The sequence below is a fragment of the Dermacentor albipictus genome, chromosome 1, assembly GCF_038994185.2.
Source record: "Dermacentor albipictus isolate Rhodes 1998 colony chromosome 1, USDA_Dalb.pri_finalv2, whole genome shotgun sequence".
Classification (NCBI taxonomy): domain Eukaryota; kingdom Metazoa; phylum Arthropoda; class Arachnida; order Ixodida; family Ixodidae; genus Dermacentor; species Dermacentor albipictus.
This window is the reverse complement of record NC_091821.1, coordinates 138,812,530-138,831,309: the sequence shown is the minus strand read 5'-3', so window position 1 is coordinate 138,831,309 and position 18,780 is coordinate 138,812,530. Positions and strand designations below refer to the sequence as shown.

At 44.0% G+C, this 18,780-nt stretch overlaps 1 protein-coding gene across 3 annotated transcripts in view; it reads left to right on the top strand.

Annotated features, from left to right (window-relative positions):
* The window catches only part of Acn (apoptotic chromatin condensation inducer acinus), a 104,328-nt gene that overhangs the window by 9,580 nt on the left and 75,968 nt on the right, over positions 1-18,780 (top strand). The gene's annotated exons all lie outside the window — the stretch shown is intronic.

Sequence of the window (18,780 nt, the reverse complement as noted above, 5' to 3'; positions counted from 1 at the left end):
TTGCAATTAGTGGGCTCTCCGCAACTGTCAGGTTGTCAGGGCCCTCCGTTCGTGATAGTTACCGCTTCCACGAAAGGCAGTGGCTGTTGTCGCGTTAACACTTTCGGGACCGGCCCATAGGCCATCGATCCTATATGATCGACGGTTTTGCGCGCACTGCCCCGTTCAAATTTCCGCGCGCTTGGACATGTAGCTCCATCTAGGAGGTCGTCAGGAACTAGACTCTCGGTTTCGGCATAGTTTCTTTCATTTCCAGCAGGTGGCGATACGCGAGAGAGAATTTTCTCGATTGCGGCGGCGGCGGACGCAGTGGAAAATGGCGTCGTGCTCGCGTCCGGTCGCTCGAAAAGAACGCCGTCAATCGCGCGATTCCGCTGCTTCGGCAACGGATTTTTTTGATGAACCGAGCAGCGAAGAGTCTGAAGACGACTTCGGCAGCTCCGATTTTATTTCGGACTCCGATTCGGATGATGATGAGCCACGGACTTCATCTAGTAGCCGAAGGTGAGCATAGTTCCACATTCATTTCTTTCTGGAGTAGGTGAACGGGCTCGCTATATGTTCTCATTATTTTATCTTTACTTGATAGGGTCTCAACAAGCTACGGCAATGATCTGCTGCCGCCAGCGCAGAAGCGGATTGAGTTTTCGCCGCGACGGGAACCTGGCGTGTACTTGGACGCAGAAGTGGGCGTGGCGCTCAGAAGCGGATCAAAGAAATTCTTGACTGCTCTGGACTTCTTTCTTCTGTTTTTCTCGATGAATGTGATCGAAACAATTTGTGACAACACGAACAAGTATGCTTGGACTCACATTTTGGAAAAACCAACGCATGCTTGTTCCGATTGATCTTGGGAAGAAGTCACCCCAAGTGAAATGCTAAAGTTTATCGGACTCGTAATTTACATGGGCGTTGTGAAGGTTCCTCGGCTGAAGCTGTATTGGAACGTAGGAGATCTGTACAGCGGTCTGCTCCCACCAGGGATCATGCGGCGACGCCGGTTCATAGCTCTACTCGCAATGTTGCAAGTTGCAGACTTGGACGATGTCACTCAAAGTTCAAGAGGAAAGCTCCGATACATGTGGTGGCTCCTGCAACACATGAACGAAGTGTCAGCGAATCTTTTCCAGCCACATCGCGATCTTTCCGTGGATGAGCGCATGGTGAAATCGAAAGGGCGGTCAGGCATCCGACAGTATATCAAAGATAAAGTAACAAAATGGGGCTACAAGCTGTGGGTCCTAGCTGACCCTGGCACCGGATATACTGTGCAGTTTAGTGTGTATACCGGTAAGCGTGAGCAGCCAGGGCGCCATGGCTTAGCTTTCGACGTAGTTTGCCAGCTGTGTCACAGATATCTTGATCAGGGCTACAGGATCTTTATGGACAATTTTTACACTTCTACTAGCCTGTTCAGTCATCTTCTCAGCCGAAAAACATTGGCTTGCGGAACCACACGCAAGGATCGCCGAGGATTTCCTGCCGAACTGAAGGATGCACGGTGGGAAAAAAAAAGCTCGACGTGGCGACATTCGATGGTTGCGCGATCAGAACATCCTGTACCTTCAGTGGAAAGACCGGCATGTTGTCAACATGATGAGCACGGTTCATACTGCAAATGACACGGTCACCGCAAAAAGAAGGGAAAGAAGGCAAAACTCCTGGACTCAGATATCTATAACAAAGCCTCTGCTGATCCATGATTATAATGCTGGTATGCTAGGCGTAGATAAATCGGATCAAATGATTGGATATTATAATGTTCTCATGAGAAGCGTACGGTGGTGGAAGACTCTGTTCTTCCACTGCATCGATATTGCATGTGTGAACAGTTTTGTACTCTTCCAAGCTCACCGCACATTGCACCCAGAGATTCCTGAGCTGGCACGCACTGCCGGGTTTGACCACCTAGCTTTTAGAGAAGAGCTCATTCGGCAGCTTCTGAATCTTGACGGTGCCAAGCAAGCACACACGCCTCCACCACCCGTCGCAAAACATGCACTCCACAAGCCGGAAAAAGTGGCAAAACGCAGAAACTGCAAGCTGTGCTATGAGCAGAAGAAAATCGAGCTCAAAACTAATGTCTTTTGCAGCACATGCCAAGTTCACTTGTGTTTTACGACTGCCCGGAACTGCTTCGTCGAGTGGCACAAGAACCGTGGGACCTGAGTGGCTGACCACTGGTGCAAGCTAGATTTCACACAAAAAAAAGACAGTTGTAGATACGCGTGCCAAATTTTCACAAGCAAGAAAGGAGGCATTGTAGCACATTTTGTATATCTTGAATTTTTTTTATTATGTTTTTCCACTTGTATATCCATGACTTTTCCAACTTTTTTATGTTGTTCTTTCAGCAAATCTTGAATTTGAGATTTTTTAAAAAATATTATATATCACTTTTAAGTCTAACCTTTCTTTATGCATGAAAGACCATCTAATTAGCTACATTTTGATAAACATTGCAGCAATATAGCGTAATGACTATTCGTAATAAAAAATAATTTTTGACACCCATCAGAATTGCCTGTTTTTTCCCCGGTCCCGAAAGAGTTAAAGGGCCCCTCACAAGGTCTGGCCATTGTGAGCTGACAAGTGCAGAGCATACATTACACAATAACGATCATGTCTGCAAAATATTAAATCGCTACGCGGCACGAAAAGACCTGAAATTTCAAACCGTACGCCATTTTTCGTTCTTCTTATGACTGCCACGCTCCAAGCTGGATGGTGACGTAGTCGTGCCCCTGCACCTACGTGGTCATGTCCGCAGTGTGACGTCGCTCGTGGTGACAGGTGACTTCGAGAATTATTCAAGACATCTGTTATCTGTGCGATCTGTTGCTTGAATTTACGAATTGAAGTTTAGAGAAATAATAAAACACACAAACGGAATGTCTGCATGTTTTTTGTTTTACTTCGCACCAAAGCAAGAGAGATGTACTTCCGCTTCGTCTGCTGGTTCTGGCAATCGTGTGGTCACGTGCGCAGGTACCAAAACTATGCCATTTTCTACAGCGTTCCAGCGCATGATCATGCTCAGTACTCGTGTAGCACTGAATTATACCGCTAGTCATGTTTTCTTGTGCACAGTGCGCAAAATCGTGCGCTGCGCAAACGAGATAACAGCTCGCACGCGACACCATCGGCAGAAGTGCATAGTGCCTAAAAAAAATGAAGGCGGGGCCTGTGACGCATGCACCATGTGGTCCTCAAGGTCCGGTATGGGAGAACGCAGGGAAGGAATTTCGCTTGAGAACGCTACACGGGACGAGTGGAGAGAGTGTCTTGCTTAGCAGTGGAACCCACCTGCTGAAATCATGGGTTCGCGGCACTGAAATATTTCTATCTCAGCTATTAATGAGCCGAATTGAAACATTTTTGTGGCAGAACGCTTCTTAGAGGACACATAACAACTTCCAGCATATAACCCAAATTTGCTATGGGGCCTGGTGAGGGGCCCTTTAAAGTGAGCTCCTTTGTTTGCGCATCACAGTCTATGTCGGACCCCACCGCCATCTGGGCGAGTGCTGACGAACCCGCCTTGTGGGAAGCACCTAAGGAATGTCGGTTGTCGTTCCGAGACGTAACAATGTATGCACCAATATGATATCCTATTTGTTGTGTATTATTGTAATCTGCTGTTGCAATTCTGCACTAGGCAGTATAACAAACAACTCTGCTATCTTAATGCCCTGGAAACTGCAGGAACATCGTAGGTTTACAGTACCATTCTTAATTATTTGTCATAAAAGACTGTTTATTCAATGATGACTTACCACTTGGACCATTGCAAGTTCACTCTATCAAGATGCTGAAATAAATGTCGGAGAGGCGCCTTTCCTCATGAAAGATTTGCATGATAGCGCAGCCCAGCCATATGGCGTGGCAGATTGTTCAACTTCTACTTACGCCAGTGCCTCTGATAATAATAAATAATAATATTAGGGGTTTTACGTTCCAAAACCACTTTCTGATTATGAGGCACGCCGTAGTGGAGGACTCCGGAAATTTTGACCACCTGGGGTTCTTTAACGTGCACCTAAATCTAAGCACACAGGTGCTTTCGCATTTCGCCCCCATCGAAATGCAGCCACCATGGCCGGGATTCGATGCCGCGACCTCGTGCTCAGCAGCCCAACACCATAGCCACTGAGCAACCACGGCGGGTCCAGTGCCTCTGATGCCACCTTCCATCCCAATATGAAACTTTCGGAGAAGCTTCATGACTAGGTGTAAAGTATTGAAGGACCCTTGTAGTATGGACTGTGTGAAATGCGAAAATGCTCTCATTCGGAAACTTATTGGTATCCGACTGAAATTTCTTGCACTTAAAGGGGCCCAGAAATACTTAAACATAGTAAGAAAACATTGCCGATCTTTTAACGAGGCTCCTGTGACCACGTGAGCCAAATATTATTGCATGCAACAGGAAACTTGAAATCTCATGTCAAGAGCAGTGAAAAGTCGCTTGCTGTCACTTCCGCAATGTTGTCATGCAGCATCATCGCAAGCAGCTAAACCCACAACAGCTATCAGCCGATTTCGTGATCGCAAGAACATTCTCAGTAATACAATTACTGTCCATTTGAGTCAGTTAAATGAAATATGTATATGTCTGCGATCTCAAAAAGACAGAAAAACTATTTCATTTTTGCACTGCTGGTCTAAACATTATAGTTGCATGCTGCTGCATCTGCTGTGCATGGCCTTTTGCATTAAAACTGTAGCATAATACCGTGGCCGCCACAAGCTGTCTCGCATTCAACCTTTGGGCAGGCCCAGTGGGGCATTGCTCCATTATGCCCCCTTGCCGTCTCCCACGTGTAGCTTTTGTCGCGCTCGTGGAAATGAAAGGAGACTGAAATCCACTCATCGGTCTGATAACTATGTCTAACTTCGCTTGTGCTTGAGGCATTCAAAAAAGTTTTGTAGCAGGAGATTCGTGAGGCAGCGTAATTTAATAGTGATGTCATTCTATGATAGGTTTGAAAATTTTCAATTTTGGATGCTAGTTGCGGACCATGTTGTAGGTCACCAACTAACCATTCTGTCAGTGTCTAGAGCTTTCATTTATTTATGAAGTGCAGAAAGATAACGCAAAACTGCAACTCGTATGAGTGCTGATAATGAGCTATAGCAAACCATGCACCAGCAACACACTTTATAATTTTGTTGTGTGCATTGAAGTTTGGTGCGATCATGTTCTATTGCATTTTCAGAAAAAAAAAAAAACTTTATTTTGCCATATTCGTATCACTGAGGCTTTAAAAAATATTAGAATAAACAAGTTGCAGGGTGACCACACTGATAAACGGCTTTATACAAAACTCAGCCGGGGCTCTTTCAGTGTCTTGTGTACAACTAGGTGGCATCTAAAGTTTGTGCCAAGTAGTTTTTACGTATATGGTGCTGCAAGGAGCAGTTGCACAGTTGTCTGCTGTTTTGCAAATTATTTTTATGTGGAAAAGTCACACCTTGTACTGTAGAGGCCAGGCCAATGAGTGTCAAAAGAATTTTCAGTCCTTTGTATCCATCGCTACTATGTACTGAGGCTCATGAAACAATTATTAGTGTCACACATTACATTCACTTTCTTAAAAACAGTGTGTGTTGATTATGAACTGCATAGCATGTGCCGCAGAGATTAACCCCCTAACTGCCAATGACGAATCAACTTGTGACAATGTGCGGTCGATAACGAGTTAACTCGTCCACTTTTTTAAGCGTTAGCATTCCTTGGGTACTTCACAAACTTTTAGGGGACTATCTATGTTTGTATCTAACCATTTTCCTGCCTGTTTGGGTCACTGGGCAGTCGGGGATCGAATGTGTAGCACATCAGGCTGCTGCGCTGAGGTAACAAGGCTCGAAACTAACCATTGGACCAACTTGGGTGACTGAATATGTGGCAATGTGAACAACAAACCTCTTTCGCCCCAACTGGGTAGTGTTAGGAACGGCCTGCAGAGGTGCCGACATGCAAAGTTTTCTCAGCCAGCTGCAGCTGCGAGCATGGCGAGCTTCCCCGAAGTGACCATGGAAGCCTTCACAACCTGCCACGGTGACTCGTTTGGTAGGGACGACGATGTGCTGCGTCAACACCCCCTTGGCGCCGCTATGACTAAACGTGGTCAGCAAACCAAGCATGGTTTGTGGATTCGCCGTGTCCGCTGTTTGAAGCAGCGGAGCCCTTGGAAGATATCTTGCGCAGCCGTCTCATGGGGCTTAGAAGTCATGGACGGACACGGTGGCCGTTGTGTGCGGGGTCAACACTGGGATGAAGAAGCGCCTGCCCGGGCCAAGCCCCGTGTCTCGAAGAACCCACTCGCCTCGGCGTGGTCAGTAAAACCTGTGTGGAAGTGTGTGTAACCCTCCTCCTAAAAGGCGGGTCGACTACGATGACGTTGGACGCTACGAATTGGTGAATTGCCAATCTTTCGCTCACCTATGGATCTAGGAAGGACAGTGTTTATAAGCAGCTGTTGTGCGGCTGCTGAGGGTGCTTTCTCTTGCAGTCACGCTAGGCTGATGAACTGCAACATCCTTATGTAGATACTGTAAATAAACCCATATTCCTTGTTCTCGATGAGAAGCAATCCTTCCCTTCAACAACGTCCTCAGCGTGGATAAGTTGGACGACAGCATGGGCCAGCTACCATCTATTTCATGCCCGACTCCAAACTTGACAACTGGTTGCCAGGGGTGGGATTGACCTCCCAAACATTATAGTAGGTGTAACATAAAACTATTCCAATCTAATCCAATTTTTTATGTAACAGGCCATTAGCCCTCCGTGATAGGCCAGAATGGTTAGAGTTCAGCCCATATGGGCGGGTGCCATGCTCATGTGGGCAGAGTCAGAAACATTTTGACCTATGGCTGATTTGGTATAAAAACAGATTTGAATAGTTTACATTGTACTGGTCTCCAATGAACCGCTTTGATGCCAACTTGTATCACTGGGTATGTGTCAGTAGGTGTGTGCCGATCTTCAGTAAACATCTTTGACGTCAACTTGGGTAACTGGGTATCTCCTACTGGGAGTGTGCCGCTGTACAATAACGAAAAATACCTCTTAAATTTCTCTGATGCTGAGTAGAAACATGTCCACGTGGCAAGGTTCCTTCAAGGACAGTAACTCGACGCATTAGCAGGCTGTGCCACAAATGCACTGGGTATGTGCCACCCTTGCATGAACCTCTTGCCAACTTGGGTTATTGAGTATGCGGCCAAGCGAGGGAACAATTGCCAGCGTTTGCAGGCACCGGCACACTACACTTCTCGTCTCAGGGGCCACGCGTGGACTTCTCAGCAGTGCCACTAGACGGTGCAGCATGTCCAGAAAGAAGCACGAGGGAGAGGTGTCCAGTTGCCGTAGGATGTGTTCACACACACCAGCGTGCCATGAATTTTGGAGGCCATGCGCAGGCTTCACAGCGGCAGCTTTAGATGACACCAGGTGTTCTTAGCAGGGTGTCTACCAAGTTTACATTTCCGGGTTTTCCCTGAGCGGCTTTGCAAGATTCCCTGACTGACACAGAACCTTGTTTCATGTCAAGACAGGCTGACACCTTGTTGCCTGACGCTGTCACTCTCTAGTAATCAAGCTAAAAGATAAGCAAAACGACTTAATCCAGTTTGAATAGTAAGGAGTAGCATTTATTTCATTCAAAAAAAAATCAGAAGGGAGGCGTTAGTAAAGTGCACAGCGAAAAAAAAATACCTTTAAACAAAGTTACTTATTGCTAATCGAACATTATGAAATACGAATAAAAAGGAGATCCATGAGGAAATACATATTTTCGAATATCCCCTTCAGTCACGAATTATGAATGACTGTTTATACATGCTTGAGACTCCACTGAAAGGAACAAAATGACTCTTATAGCATTTTATTATGAGTCATTGTAATTACAGAGTAACCAAAAGTCAGTCATGCTAAGTTTCTTCACAAAAATGATTAAATCCCCTGCTCAAATTACATGCACAAATTATTCATTGGCTTCAAGCATGTCAAGAAAGAAAAAAATAAATTTCGAGGTTGATGCCGACATGCTCCACGTCAAACGTCACGTAAAACACGATAGCGCCTTCACCAAAGCAGTATTCTGTAATGATACATATCACTTAGAATTAAAATTGAAGTAATTTTGGTTATCAGAATGTTCAATAAGCTTAATGTTCGTGCTCTATTCCTTGCTACCACTGCACAGAAATGGCAAAAATAAACCGCGTCCACAAATGTGGACAGCGTGACCTAAGGGCATGTGAGCTATTTCTATCAACTGATAGCAAGCTCATTGGTATGAGGCCCGAACTTTGTCGCAGGTGAGATTCTCTCTCAACAGCTGGTGGGTCAACCTCAACTGTCCTGACGTACTCTAATCCCGCGCACAATGCCTCGGTGCTGCGTTTCACTGCTTTAAATTTTTCTTTGGATGAGATACACCTGCATCTCGGCGTCAGTCAACACTCAAAACTCCTTAAAAGCAGCGGCACGCTTCCTTTCCTGTTCATTCCTCAATGCATAAGTCCTTTCTGTCCACGTCCTCCTTCCACCGCGCGTTCGTCCCACGGGCCATTTGAAGTATCCTCTAGGTCAGTTTTACAGTCCCAAGTCCGATTTTTCGTACTCCTTAGCGGCCGCGAAAACGTCCGAAAAATCAGGCAGTACGAAAAAATGAATGCGTGATTTTTCACTGCCCTTAAGGGCTCAAAGCGCCACAGGCACATCCGAAAAGGCCTGCCAGTACACTTATTAGGCATATCGGTGTTCGTACTGTGACAGGAGATGACGCGTGTACAATTAAGCAATACATAGTGTTCCGTGACAATTGCCCCTTCTCACGCTTCTCATACTTCACTGCAATGCTTCCGCGCATGCTTCACCGCATGACATTGCTGCATTGAGGCGAAGCTGACTTTCGGGACATGGCATTTTACAACGTGCCGTGCTTTCCGAGCTTTGAAGCCAATCGCTAGTCGGTGCCGTTGCTGACAGCGGTGAATTCTTTCAATGCAAAACAAGGCGCTGGACGGCAAGAAGCTTACTAGCGAACGTCGAAGCACCGGAGCGTTTGCCGCGGTAGTGGCTACGGCTGCCAGCGGATCTGCGTCCGAGAGCACCGGTTCAAGGCGGCGAGGTAATCAAAACGGCGGCAATGGTGGATTTGATTAGTGCCGTTTCGGACGGCAAAGCGCTCTTGCGTCCGAAGTTTCAGACGTTCTTATACACTAACTCTATGGGGTACGTGGTGGCACCCCGAAGCTGTCCGAATTATCGGGCGTCCGGAAAGTCTCGGTTGCACACTGGAAAGCCCTCCAGCCGACGACACAGCGTCAAAATACGATTCGTTACGATCCTTCTGTTACTCAAGCCAGCACTATAGCGACTCTCCTTCGCTTTCAATAAAATTACAGCTAATTTTCCCTGATAGAAGCACAAATTCCCTGAGTTTTCCTTGAGTATTTCCAGACTATTCAAAATCCCTGACAATTCCCGGTTTTCCCGGTTGGTAGACACCTTGTCTTAGGGAAGCACGAAAGAGAAGTCCCACTGGAGTACATACCTCATACATAACTTGTTTCGATGGTGGCAACACATTGTGTCACTATATCATTCAATGCTAGCACATTACAGTTGACAGTCATCGTGAGATGGGTTCTGCTGCAAGTTTTTTTAACTGTTAAAAAAAAAAACTTTGTCACTGAAAAAATGTGCTCAAAGGGTCTTTTTGCAAGCTTTGAGGTTGTATTAAATTTTTAGTACCTACAAACACTTTGTTTTAAAAATGTGCCATCAGTATTGCAAGCTGCTCGTGCAGCTGTGAAGCACACTGCAAGTGTTTTAGGCAGTGACAATGGTTCGAGTGATGATTAATTGTTGGATGAAAGCGATGAAGATTCTGAACTTGAAAAATCGTCAAGCAGTAACAATACAGATGACAAGTTAGACAATGTGGCCAGCACCTGGAACTGGGTTTGTCTTAACCAAAACAATGTCCTTTGCGCAATCAAGCTGCCTTTCTGCAATTCCCGCATCTTTCATTTCATTTATATACAAATAAAAATTGCACTATCTTGTAACCTTGACACATCACTAATGCACAATGTATTTCGCTAATTTTTTTGCAACAAGACCAGTATAAGCACCTGAAGCATTCTTGGTACCATATCTTTTAGAAGAAAAAAATGCAAGTTAAAAAAATTCACACTTGCCATCTAGACGACTGTCAGCTGGACCAAAAACTATTTATTTATTACCCTGGTTATCAGAGGATGCTTAAAGGATTAATACGGCAGCATCGACTGAATTACACTTGTAAACTAATTTTGAAAATTGGTATGTTACAGTGAAATGAAAGTAGTTGTGGCACTTAATTGCAAGAACATAGCCATGCACTACCTTTGGACAAAGCTGATTCATTTCGGATGTCACTGATTATTGAGGCATTGTAATAAAATTTGTTGAAGAGAGCTTATTTGAATTCATCTCCCAAGTTTTAGTGTTGTGATCACAGTTGGTGTTTGACAAGTTATGCATACAACAAAAGAAACCTTGGTAAACACACAATGCCCTGCTTATTTTAAAAGCTCCTCTCCCTTATATAGGTTAGTTCTAAAGTGAACTTCTAGCTTGCAAGGCTGTAAAAGGTTGTGTTAAGGTGCTCACGTGGTGCTAGTAGTGCACATCTAGTGTAACTTTCTTCTACAGTCATCGCGATTCCAATGAACAGGCTGGAAAAATATGTCTGTACTGGCAAGCACGCGAGCATTAAAGGATGCGCATGTGCAATGCAATGCCTCGACACCTGGCACTTGCTTCGTCAGAGGGTGCAAGAATTCAGTTTGGCATGCGCTCACTGAACCCGTATTATTTTGTCCCTGCCTGTACATGGCATATATAGTGCTCAAAGCACAACTGCATGCTTGGCAAAATTGAATATATGCTTCACTATTATAACCTATTACTGATGAAGTTTATCAGACACTACATTTGCAATAACATATTCACTTTGCACTAAAATTTTTACTAAGTCACCTCGAGGATGTGTGCTGATTGCACTACTGGCTCCAAAGCCCTGTCACAATGCTTCAGAAGTCATGCCCTGGTTGTGCTTACACGTCTGCTTGCTGCATAGTGGTCCTAAAGCAGCCACGTGTGGCATAATGTATTTCGCTTTCACTTTTGCCAAGGATTTTTGTAACGAGCACATTTTCAAAAGACAGATGACAGTTATTGTTTGAGGGCAAGATATGCCCCAGAGGGTGTTAACTTTCTAAATGCAAAGCATCCTTGTCCAAGTCAACCCAGTTTTTATTTTGTATCTGGAAGTTCTTGCGGGCCGCTCCTTAGGATAGTGCAGTCTAAAAAAAGCAGTGGTAAAGATAAAGAAGCTTTAATTTGAATAGTCATTGTACATGACTTCCATCTGAATTAAATTAAAAGCTTTGTGCCCTGAAAGAGTGTGTAGAACTGCATAATCAACCATGACGATGCTGCGCCTCTTGAGAAGCTGCTTTGCATCAAAGGCTAGGCACTTCTTGCACTTGTAATAGTGCGAGAGTTCACTCTGCTGGGCCACACATTGCACTCGCTCCATCCTGGGTGACTGCATATTTCTAGAAACGCACATACATATAGGATTTCCCCTATGTTGTCCTTGGTGTCAGTGTTTGTTGGCTTCTCATGATATGACTAATAAAAATCGAGCCCCTCGGTTAAACCCCTTTCTTCTCGTTTATTACATAACGAGGGTCTCGAATCCGGGGAACATTGATGCCTTCAGGTAGCATATGTGGGTTTATTGACCAGTTGCCTTCACCCAAAAAGATCATGTTCTCGCGACGCCTGCGCCAACAAGGACGTTCCACGTCCGCCGCCAAGGTCTGTGAGTGGTGGCGCTGGCTAACACTCCCAGGGTTCTACCAATACACATAAATACCCAAGAAAGTGGATGGGGAAACAGCGCCGCGGTAGCTCAATTGGTAGAGCATTGCACACGAAATGCGAAGGTTGTGGGTCGGTTCCTACCTGCGGCAAGTTGTTTTTTCATCCACTTTAATTTCCATAAATTTATTGTTTCTTCATTCCATTTATTAAGCACAAGTAATTTCCCCTATGTTGTCCTTGGTGTCAGTGTTTGTTGGCTTCTCTTAATACTAAGGAGTAATTTCTAATGGTTACCACTACTAAAATGGCTGCAATTGTGTTACTTTGAAATTATGTTTTTTAAATATGTGGTTGTTGAAAGAACACATAAGTACTGATAAATTGTGCTCTCACGCAAAGCTGAATTGTCAGTTTTGAACCCTCCAAGTGTGAATCTGAAATTCGGGTGCGGTTGATGGTGGGCCACCAATGGGGCAGTTGCTGCAATTGGCATAGGAATTACGGGCAGGACATATTTTCATTAAGCTTTGTCTTTGTGTTCTCTTACATCAGTCTTCTGGAAGCTAATCTGTAGCCACAATTTTTGTTCACTCCCTTTATAATAAAGTCGTTCCAGACCATTTTTGGTCAGTCGTTTCAGCACTGCTAACGTGCCCTTCAGCTCGTTTTTGTTAAGGTTCCCAAGGGAAGTACCACCGCACACTTGCCACTTCTCACTCAAAGATTCAGCCTAGACTGGAAGTGGCAGCATATTCTTCTAACTGAATTTTATCTCAACTGGAAGTACCTTTAGTTTCAAAAAGTTAATCAGAAAACAATGGCTATACATCAAGAAATAGTACCACTAGAACATCAGATGTCATAGTTACATCCACTATTAAGCTTTAATCCTACCCTTTTACGAGAAGATATATGTAAGTGTATAAAGCAAGCAGACAATGAAGCTAAGTAAAGCATAGGGGCAATTACTTTTCTTTTTCGTTCACCAGTTGGTATCTTTTAATAAGCAGAGATAAAAGTAGAAGAATAGATGAATTTGCCACAGATGACACGTGGTGCTTTAGCACTTCAGCTAGGTTATGTACACGTGTAACCTGGTCCCGAGAGCTAGTGCCACTTAGCCATAACGGTGGATGTGGAACAGCCATTAATGCATCTACACCATGTAGTGTATGACATTAGGAGCAGACAACTGGCCAATAAACCCTCATGCCATCTCATACCACTCAGGCTGCCAGAGTTGAAAAGCAGTGAGTGACTAGAATCGCAGAAACTGAGTGGTTTAATTTTTAGCCAAGTAACAACCATATGTATGTAAGCCAAGAAAAGCATTTTAAAAAACGAACTCTTTTTTTCTTTCTTATTAAAAATTCAAGTGCCATTATACGTGTATACATAAGCGTGTGATAATCTTGTTATCTTTTACAAAGGAGAAGCGAAATAATTTAGTGAAAGACAATCAAAGGCCTTAGTAAGAATAGAAGAACTCATGACGCTTATACATTGCTGAATAACGGACATGTTTTCTGCTATAGAGGTCTCCCAGGTAACAAGCAATACAGGGTAGGATTCCTAATCCATAAGGACATAGCGGGCAACATTGACGCCTTAATGAGAGGGTAGCTGTAGTCATAATCTTAATAAGAGGTATAGATTAAAGGTAGTACAAGTCTACGCTCCAACATCCAGTCACGATTTTGACGAAGTAGATCAGTTTTATGAAGATGTCGAACTAGTGATGAGAAAAGTGCAAACTCAGTATACTGTAGTAATGAGTGACTTTAATGCAAAAGTTGGGAAAAAGCAGGCTGGTGAACAAGCAATTGGCAACTGCGGCATCGATCCTAGGTACACTAGAGGAGAGATGCTGGCAGAATTCGCAGAAAGGAATACGCTTCGAGTAATGAACGCCTTTTTTAGGAAGTGTAGCAACAGAAATTGGACCTGGAAAAGCCCTAACGGTGAAACAAGAAATGAAATTGACTTCATACTTTCTGCTGATCCCAGCATAGTGCAGGATGTAGAAATGATAGGTAGAGTAAAGTGCAGTCATCATAGGTTAGTGAGGGCTAGAATTCACCTCAATTTGAAGAGAGAAAGAGCAAAATTGGTAGACAAATTCAGGCTGGTACTTGCAAACAAATAGCCTTAGAACAGAGAGATGATGATGACATAGAGCTAATGAATGAAACCGTAACTAGGCTGGCTTCAGGGGCAGCAATTCAAGTGGGAGGCAAGGCACCAAGGCAACCAACCAGTAGGCACTCTCCCAAGTAACAAAGGACCAAATAAACAAACAACAAAGAATGAAAGTGTCCAACTCGAGAGAAAAAATAGAATTCGCGGAACTGTCAAAACTCATCAAGGTGAAAATAAGTGATATTCGAAACTATAATGTGAGAAAGACTGAAGAAGCCGCAAATAATGGACGCAGCCTGAAATCAGTGAGACAGAAACTTGGCATAGGACAAACCAAGATGTATGCACTGAAAGGTAAGCAGGGTAACATCATCAGCAATTTCGAAGGTATAATAAAAGCAGCAGAAGAATTCTATACTGACCTGTACAGTACCCAGAGGAGCCAGGATACCTCCATCAGAAACACTAATGAAGAGGATACAGAAACTCCACCTATAACTAGCAATCGGGTCAGAATGGCCTTGCAAGACATGAAACGAGGAAGAGCGACAGGAGAAGATGGAATAACTAGATTTAATCAAAGATGGAGGAGACATAATGCTTGTAAAACTAGCGGCTCTTTATACGAAGTGTCGATCGACTACAAGGGTCCCAGAAAACTGGAAGAATACAAACATTGTACTAATCCACAAAAAGGGCCATGTTAAAGAATTGAAAAACTATAGGCCCATTAGCTATAGGCTATAGGCTATAGGTTCACTCCCCGTATTATAAAATATTTACCAAAATAGCCTCCAATAGAATAAGGGCAACACTGGACTTTAGTCAACCAAGGGAACAGGCTGGCTTCAGGAAGGGATACTCTACAATGGGTCACATCCATGTCATTAATCAGGTTATTGAGAAATCTGCTGAGTACAATAAGCCTCTCTATATGGCTTTTATAGATTACCAAAAAGCATTTGATTTAGTAGAGATCATCATCATCAGCCTGGTTACGCCCACTGCAGGGCAAAGGCCTCTCCCACACTTCTCCAACTACCCCGGTCATATGCTAATTGCGACCATGTTGTCCCTGCAAACTTCTTAATCTCATCCGCCCACCTAACTTTCTGCCGCCCTCTGCTATGCATCCCTTCCCTTGGAATCCATTCCGTAACTCTTAATGACCATCGGTTATCTTCGCTCCTCATTACGTGTCCTGCCCATGCCCATTTCTTTTTCTTGATTTCAACTAAGATATCATTAACTCGCGTTTGTTCCCTCACCCAATCTGCTCTTTTCTTATCTCTTAACGTTACACCTATCATTCTTCTTTCCATAGCTCGTTGCGTCATCCTCAATTTAAGTAGAACCCTTTTCGTAAGCCCTCCAGGTTTCTGCCCCGTACGTGAGTACTGGTAAGACACAGCTGTTATACACTTTTCTCTTGAGGGATAATGGCAACCTGCTGTTCATGATCTGATTATGCCTGCCAAACGCACCCCAGCGCATTCTTATTCTTCTGATTATTTCAGTCTCATGATCCGGATCCGCAGTCACTACCTGTCCTAAGTAGATGTATTCCCTTACCACTTCCAGTGCCTCACTACCTATTGTAAACTGCTGTTCTCTTCCGAGACTGTTAAACATTACTTTAGTTTTCTGCAGATTAATTTTTAGACCCACCCTTTGGCTTTGCCTCTCCAGGTCAGTGAGCATGCATTGCAGTTGGTCCCCCGAGTTACTAAGCAAGGCAATATCATCAGCGAATCGCAAGTTACTAAGGTATTCTCCATTAAATCTTATCCACAATTCCCCCCAGTATCCCCAGTAGAGACACCAGCAGTCATAGAGGCATTACGTAATCAAGGAGTACAGACCGCTTAAGTAAATATCCTGGAAAATACAGAGATTACACAGCTACCTTAATTCTACACAAGAAAAGCAGGAAGCTACCTATAAAGAATGGGAGACATAATATCTCCAATGCTATTCACTGCTTGCTTGGAAGAAGTATTCAAGCTATTAAACTGAGAAGGCTTAGGAGTAAGGATCGACTGCTAATATCTCGGCAACCTTCAGTTTGCCGATGACATTGTTCTATTCAGCAACAATGCAGACGAGTTACAGCAAATGATTGAGGACCTTAACAGAGGGGGTTGAAGATTAATATGCAGAAGACAAGGATAATGATAAATAAACGGGCAAAGGAACAAGAGTTCAAGTTCACAAGTCAGCCTCTAGAGTCTGTGAAGGAGTACATTTACCTAGGTCAATTAATCACAGGGAACCCTGATCACGAGAAGGATATTCATAGAAGAATAAAAATGGGTTGGATTGCATACGGCAGACATTGTCAGCTCCTGACTGGAAGCTTACCATTATCATTGAAAAGGAAGGTGTACAATCAGTGCTGACTTATGGGGCAGAGACTTGGAGACTGACAAAGAAGCTTGAGAACAAGTTAAGGACCGCGCAAAGAGTGATGGAATGAAGATTGCTAGGCATAACGTTAAGAGACAGAAAGAGAGCGGTTTGGATCTGAGAGCAAACGGGTATAGACAATATTCTAATTGACATCAGTGGAGCTGGGCAGGTCATGTAATGGGCTGGTTAAAGAGAGAGAGATGAAAGGGGAAAGGTAGGGAGGTTAACCAGAGAAAAAGATCCGGTTTGCTACCCTACGCTGGGGAGAGAGGGGAGGGGGAGGTAAATGCGCTGGTTAGATAACTGTCGCACCATTAGGGTTACAGAATGGATACCAAGAGAAGGGAAACGCAGTCGAGGACGGCAGCAGACTAGGTGGAGTGTTGAAATTAGGAAATTCATGGGCGCTAGTTGGAATCGGTTGGCGCAGGACAGCGGTAATTGGAAATCGCAGGGAGAGGCCTTAGTCCTGCAGTGGACATAAAACAGGCTGATGATGATGAGGATGAATAATGCTCTTATGGGAGCTGAGCCACATTGACCACGAGTGGTGCTAACACTCCCAGGGCCAGGTCACACATGTACAATTGGTACCAAAAGTTTACAAGGTGCGACTTCCTTGAAAAAGAAATTCTGCTCAGTTCAGATATGCAGACTCTAGATTAATGCAACAGTGCATTAATTGCACATACTGCTGCATACTGCAAGTCAGAGTGTCAGATTATCTTGCTGTTAGCACATTTCTGAACCGCAGTGCCAAGCAGCAGTATTTCAACCCTTTGGTCACCAGTTGGCCGTGCTAATCTTTTTTAAAGCAAAGCTTTCTTTGCCTCTTCCTTTGACTTTTGCCCTGCTGCTGCTGTTGTTGTCTTGAACACCACGTCGAGGGTGGTTCAGAGCATGTATATAGTACATGGCAGGAAGGAAAGTAGTTTTAAGACACTCGTTTGGTATTCCATTGCGTCGCATGTGCACAATGCCCGTTGGAGCTCCCTGGTTGTCGTCACATTATCCACTTGACAGCTGTAATTATCCATGGCACCCCTCAAAAGCATTGCAGAAACTGCAGCACTTACCTTTCTACTAGCGTGCAAGTCCAGAGGGGACGTAGATAGAATTGTAGAGAGGAGCGGGAGAGGAAGCAGAGAATGGGTAGAACGGACGCAGTTAGGGGGAGAGGGAAAAGACGACAAGAAAAGGCAAGGAAAGAGCGGTTGCGGGCAAACTGAAGGTATGGTATGGTACACTTCTGCTATTTCTGAAAAATAAATAACATGCAAATTTGTCAAGCAACCAATGGATGGAGGGCGTCACTAAAATACCGTAAGGCCTATGCAACACTAGCAAGTGGTCACACGGCTATGGCATTGCTCGAGGTTGCAGGTTCAATCCCAACCGTGGCAGCTGCGTTTTGACGGGAGCTAAATACAAGAACACTAGTGCACTTAGATTTAGGTGCACATTAAAAAACACCAGGGTTTCAAAATTAATACGGAGTCCGCCACTATGACGTGCCTGATAATCCGATCGTGGTTTTGGCATGTACTACCCCATAATTCAATTAAAGTTTAACACTTACGTTGCAGTGCGATATGCTGGGTGAAGCAATGAAAATGCTCAACCTTCTCAGAGATTATGAACAATGGCGCACAACAACACCTCAAGCAAATACATCTCCCTATGTGTTCTGTGTACTATGCAGACAAACAGCAGTGGTGCACATAAGGATACTTTTAACATCAACTCACAACTCTCACATTAGACTAAACGCTAAAGAAATTAAATAATTACAGTCAACATTACCGCTAATTATCGCCAATCAAAGCAAACAGCATAGAAAGCTTCGCTTACATCGATTCCCAGTGTACACATTTTTTTTTTTTTTGACAACTGTACAATAGACACGCAAATTTTTGTGGAAGGTTCTACCTTTCCGTCACATGACAGCTATTCTCAATTGCTTATCACTTTGTTAAAGCACACAAGTAAAAGTCTCTCCAATGGCCTCTGAGTAACTGAAGTCACAAGCTGCTACTCTGTTGGTGGTACTAGGCTTTCATGCTTTTTTACAATTATCAATGAATTGTAGTGTTGGATTCATGGTGTTCAAGAATGACAAACTTTGGAGCAGTGACATCCCAGGAAGCTGTTTTTTGTCTAGAGTAAGCACTGCAGAAGCTTACAGTAATAGGTCTAGACATAATGAGGCATTCAAATGCTGTACAGGGAGTAAAACAAATTTACATGATTTCCATTGGTCAATAGTTTCTGCTCCACTCTGCTGCAATTCAGGAGCGTGTGAATGGCTTTTTGCCTCAAATTCTTTTGCCACACCAATG